The following is a 6000-nucleotide window of genomic DNA, read 5'->3' as shown; positions in this document are numbered from 1 at the left end:
ATTTAAAGCATGAAAGAATGCCCAAAGGAAATTGCTTTCAAAGCACAAAAACTGCCATTACCCCATTTGTCTGCTCATCAGACATGTGAGCAGAATATTATGGCTGAATATTATGGAGAAGAAATAAGATAACCTTTCTGCCTTATCTTTCTTGAGAAACACATATCCTTGAAATAAATAATTTGTTACTTGCACTGCTACAGTTTACAGTAGAATGACCACAGTGGGTATACATTCTTATGCCATTTATGCCCTATGGTTTGTCAAAACACTATCAGACTATTAGTAATTATGTAGAGAAATGGAATCAACAGGAGATACCTGTAAATAGTATAGGATTTTTAAAAATTTATTGAAATATGCCACTTATACATAGACATACATAAAAAATAAATGTTTAATAGTTGTGAACTTAAAAAACATATATAACATCAAACAAACATATATAACATTTCACCCTACCACCAATAACTTGCATTGTTTTTAAACCTTTTTAACTAATGATTAAAGAGCATTGTCAAAATATTACTACTAAACAAAGTATTTTCCCCTAACCAATCTGATTATTATCTTTGTACCATTTATATATGAACATACATAAATAATTAAGTATATAGTAAAAGTTGTGGACTTACAAAGCAAACATGCATAACATCATACAGGGGTCCCATACATCAACCTTCCACCAACACCTTGCATTGCCATGAGATGTTTGTTATAAACTATGAAAGAACACTGTCAAAATCTTTTTTTAAAAAGATTTATTTATTTCTCTCCCCTTCCCCCCTCCCAGTTGTCTGCTCTCTCTGTCCATTCCCTGAGTGTATTCTGTGACTGCTTCTATCCTTATCAGTGGTACCAGAAATCTGTGTCTCTTTTTGTTGTGTCATCTTGTTGTGTCAGCTATCCATGTGCGTGGCGCCATTCTTGGGCAGGCTGCATTTCTTTCATGCTGGGCTGCTCTCCTTATGCGGCATACTCCTTGCGTGTGGGGCTCCCCTATGTATGAGACTCCCCTGCATGGCAGGGCACTCCTTGCATGCATCAGCACTGCACTTGGGCCAACTCCACATGGGTCAAGGAGGCCTGGGGTTTGAACCGCAGATCTCCCATGTGGTAAGCGGATGCCCTTTCCATTGGGCCAAGTCTGCTTCCCTCAAAATCTTACTACTAAACAAAGTTCTTATCTTACATTTGGTGTGTTTCCCCCCCAACCCACCCTATTATTTTTTAAATATACATTTTCTATGACAGAAGTTGTAAACTTATAAAACAATCATTCACATGTGCAGAATTCCAAACAACACTCCTCCATCAGCACAACAAAATGTGGTGTGTCATTTGCTACAGATAAAATAATATCATCTCTTTTTTGCCATGTCCATAGAGTACATTTGGCTCACATTTTCCATACTGCCTCAGTAACAGAGTACATCTTTTGCATAGATGCAAGAATATTATACTATTACTACTAACCACAGTCCATAGGTCACTGCAGCTGCATTTTCCCCATGCTTCTCCACATTCCCAACACCCTGCAGTAGTGATATACATTTGTTCTAGCTAACAAAGAACACTCTTGAATCTGGACCATGAACCACAATTCTCACCCACCCCTTGGTTTACTGTGCTATCCAGTTCCTAGGTTATTCTCAAGCATTCTGTCAATTGGCATTTACATACCTAGACTACCATTTTCAGTCACATCCCCATTCATAAACTAGCTGTTACTCACTGTGTGTTACCATCCACTCTATACATTTCTACACTTTTACAGTAAAGCTAATGAAAACATTCTACATACATTAAACATCAGTAGTCCACTCAGTCCTACTCTATCTCCTTTAAGAATCCACCACCTACCACCAGGTCTTGAAGGTATTTTCCAATAATTTCTCCTAGAAGTTTTATGGTTATTGCTTTTATTTTTAGTTTTTTCATCCATTTTGAGTTAGTTTTTGGATAAGGTGTGAGATAGGGATTCTCTTTCCTTTTTTCAGCTATAGATATCCAATTCTTTCAACACCATTTGTTGAATAGATTGTTCTGCCCGAGCTCTGTGAGTTTGACAGGCTAGTCAAAAATCACTTGACCATACCTGTGAAGGTCTGTTTCTGAACCATCAATTTGGTTCCATTGGTCTATTGTGTCTGTTGTTAGGCCAGTACCATGTTGTTTTACCACTATAGGTAGGTATTATGATTTTAAGTCTGGAGATGAAGGCTCACTTTTCCTTTTTATGATGTTTCTGACTATTTAGGACTTCTTACCCTTCCAAATAAATTAAATTATCATGTTTTCAATTTTTTCTTTAATGCTGGTAGGATTTTTATTGGGATTGCATTAAATCTGTATATCAATTTGAGTAGAATTGTCATCTTAATGATATTAAGTCTTCCAACCCATGAGCATGGAATGTTCTTCCAGTTATTTAGGGCATTTTTGATTTGTTTAACATCGAGTTGCCATTTCTGAATACAAGGGGTTTACATCATTGGTTAAGTTTATTCCTGACTATTTGAGTTTTATCTGTCATATTTTATTTTCATCACTCTTTGGATACTTTTAGTTACTTTTACTGACATAATCTTCATTTCTAGACTCTCCTTCAGGTCCCTCTCTCCTTTTTTTTTTAATTTTTCAGCCTCTAGAACACCCTTTAGTATTTCCTGAAAATCTGGTTTGCTGCTTAAAATTCTTTCAGTTTCTGTTTATCTGTGAATATTCTAATTTTGCCCTCATTTTTGAAAGACAGTCTTGCTGGATATAAGATTCTTGGCTGGAAATTTTTCTCTTGTAGTATCTTAAATATATCAGACCACTGTCTTCTTGCCTCCATGGTTTCTGGTGAGAAATCAGCACTTAATCCAATTGGATATTCCTTATATATTATGTGTTGCTTTACTCTTGCTGCTCTCAAAATTCTCTCTTTGTCTTTGGCCTTTGACATTCTGATGAGTATGTGTCTTGGAGTTGGTCTATTTGGATTTTTTTGGATGGCAGTACATTGTGCTTCTTGGACAGGGATATCTAAGTCCTTCAATAGGGTTGGGAAATTTTCTAACATTATTTCTTTAAATACTCCTTCTGTCCCTTTCCCTTCTCTTCTCCTTCTGGGACATCCATGACATATGTTTGCACACCTTTTGCTGTCACTTAGTTCCCTGAAAACTTGTTCAATATTTTCCATTCTTTTCTTCATCTGTTCTTTTGTATGTTCACTTTCAGAGGCCATTTCTTCAAGCTCACCAATCCTTTCTTCTGCCTCATTACATATGCTATTATATGATTCCAATGTTTTTTTAAATTGCATTGATTGCACCTTTCATTCCCATAAGATCTGCTGTTTCTATGTATGCTTTCAAATTCTTCTTTGTGCTCATCCAATGTCTTCTTAATATCCTTAATCTCTTTAGCCATCTCATTGAATTTATTGAGATTTGTTTGAACATCTATAATGAGTTGTCTCAACTCCTTTATGTCATCTGGAGGCTTATCTTGTTCATTTAACTGGGTCATAGCTTCCTGTTTCTTGGTATGGATTGCAATTTTGGTTGTCTGCTCTCTGTATCCATTCACTGTGTGTTCTTCTGTGACCAATTCTATCTTTATCAGTGGCACCGGGATTCTGTGTTTCTTTTTGTTGTGTCATCTTGTGTCAACTCTCCATTTGTGCAGTGCCATTCTTGGGAAGGCTGCACTTTCTTTCACTCTGGGCAGCTGTCCTTATGGGGCACCCTCCTTGTGCGTGGGGCTCTCCTATGCAGGGGACACCACTGCATGGCAGGGCACTCCTTGCATGCATCAGCACTGCACATGGGCCAGCTCCACATGGATCAAGGATGTCCAGGGTTTGAACCGTGGACCTCCCGTGTGGTAGGCGGATGCCCTATCCATTGAGCCAAGTCTGCTTCCCACTTCTGACTTACTACAGTATTTTTCCTCTGTGCAGTTTTTCTCTCTAATTTAGGGCTTCCTATCATTTCTCCCTTGCTGGTTATGCAGTAGGAGCCAAGCATGTAGTTGATGCTGTAAGCTGTGGAGGTTCAAGCTGCCCTCATTGCATGAGGGACCAATGAAGCTTCTTCCAACTTTCTCCTTTGCAAGGGGTAGGGACAGAGTCACAGCTGTGTGGAATAATCCACATGCAGACCTAGACTGTAGTTTCCCTGAGAGACTTCACATCCTTCCAGGGATGGAGCTGGAAGTGTGGGCAGCAATCTATGCAGTGTGGGTCCTAAGATGACTGCAGTTGCCCTGGTAGACTTCTGATTTTCAGTCAATGCCAGCCAGTTCTCTGCAGTTATCTGTATAGGCTGGTGCAGGCCTCCTCATCCTCTTTCCTACCAGAGGCAGGGCTGAAGCCTAGGCAGGTTACCAGCTGATCAGCATGAAAGAAACTGTCAGCCTGGCTTCCCCTCAGGCTGGGGGCAGAGTCAGATTGGTGGCTACTGGCCTCTTCCTGACTTGGGCTGGTTCTCACCGCAGCTGTTCCCATGGTTATCTCTTAGGCAGCCAAGTCTCCCATTCGGTAGTGGAAATTGGCAGCCAACCATCTCCTCTTCCCCTGATTCTGGGAAATGGAGCTTCCAATTCCCATCACAGAGCAGCTCCTGGGGTGGTTCATGCCACCAGAGTAGGATAAACGCCGGCCTCTGCAGTTTAGCTGGTAATTTCCCAGAGAGGCTGGTGCAGGTCCCTGCAGCTTCCTCCCTGCTGGAGGCAGCACTGAGGCCTAGGCTAGACCTGTAATATGATCTGGATGGGAAGAAACTGGTCCCCACCAGTACTATGATTTTCAGTCCACCCCGCTTCCCCTTGTGTCAGGCTCGGAGTTAGGATGGCAGCTCCCAGCCTTGTTCTGACCTGGACAGGCTCAAACCTTAGCTATTCTCGGAATCATACTGTAGCCCACTAAATTTTCTCTTCATAACTGAAATTGGTCCCCAACTGTCTATTCCTCCCCCATTTTTGGGAAAGTGGGACTTTCAATTCCAGCTGCAGAACAGCTCCCGAGGTGGCTTGTGCCTCTAGTGGAGCCTCTACTTACAAGTCTTCTCTGAAGACAGGCAGTCTCCTCCTTCCATTCCCCCAAGGACATTGCAGGATGCTCTTTTTGCCTCCTAGAGCCTCCAAACAGGTGCTTCAGCTAGCTGCACAGAGCTCTGGGTGTTTGCTAACTGCTCTATAGCAGGAACTGACTCTAGGAACTCCTTACTCTCCTGCCATCTTGCTGGTTTTCCCTTAGTATAGGATTTTATAAAATTGTCTTACATGACAGTGGGGATGCACAAGTCCCAATTCCCCAAGCAGGCTACAAACCAGGCTACAAACCAAGGACTCTGATGAAGGTCCTTGATGAGTTCCCCAGGAAACAATGTCTGTCTGAAGTAGAGATGGGCATTCTCTCTGAATGCTGAAATCATTTTTCCTTTGAAGGCCTTCAACTGATTGGATAAGACACCCCTTTTTGCTGATGGTGACCACTTTAGTTGATTGCAGATGTAACCAGCCATGTATGAAAAAGTAATGTCCTTGGATTACAATTAGTCCAGAACTTGAGTGATCAAACAACTGGGCACCATTATCTGGCTGAGTTGACACATTAAACCTAACCTCTCAAGCGCACATAGGCATATACAGAAGCTGGTTTCCAAGATTAAGCATCTGGAGCCCATTATTAGATCATGTTACTTAACTTTGTCATGATGTGAAAAGTTGTCTTCTCCATTTTGCATATTTTACAAGAATTTATCTAGTTTACTGTGTTTCAAAATCCATATATTTATAAATATTATTGTCAATAAAAGGTATTTTTATATCATTTAGAAAATTGCATACTTCTATCCATCATATAAACATGTTTATTTTACTCCTAATTCATAATTTGATGTTGACCTCACAGAAATACAAAGAAAAATATTTGCAGATTGGCCTGAGATTTAAAACATACTAATGACACAAAAGTGTAAACATAAAACCCAAAGAGTTGGCCATGAT

This window comes from Dasypus novemcinctus (assembly GCF_030445035.2).
Source record: "Dasypus novemcinctus isolate mDasNov1 chromosome 21 unlocalized genomic scaffold, mDasNov1.1.hap2 SUPER_21_unloc_1, whole genome shotgun sequence".
Classification (NCBI taxonomy): Eukaryota; Metazoa; Chordata; class Mammalia; order Cingulata; family Dasypodidae; genus Dasypus; species Dasypus novemcinctus.
Note: the sequence above shows the minus strand (reverse complement) of the source record.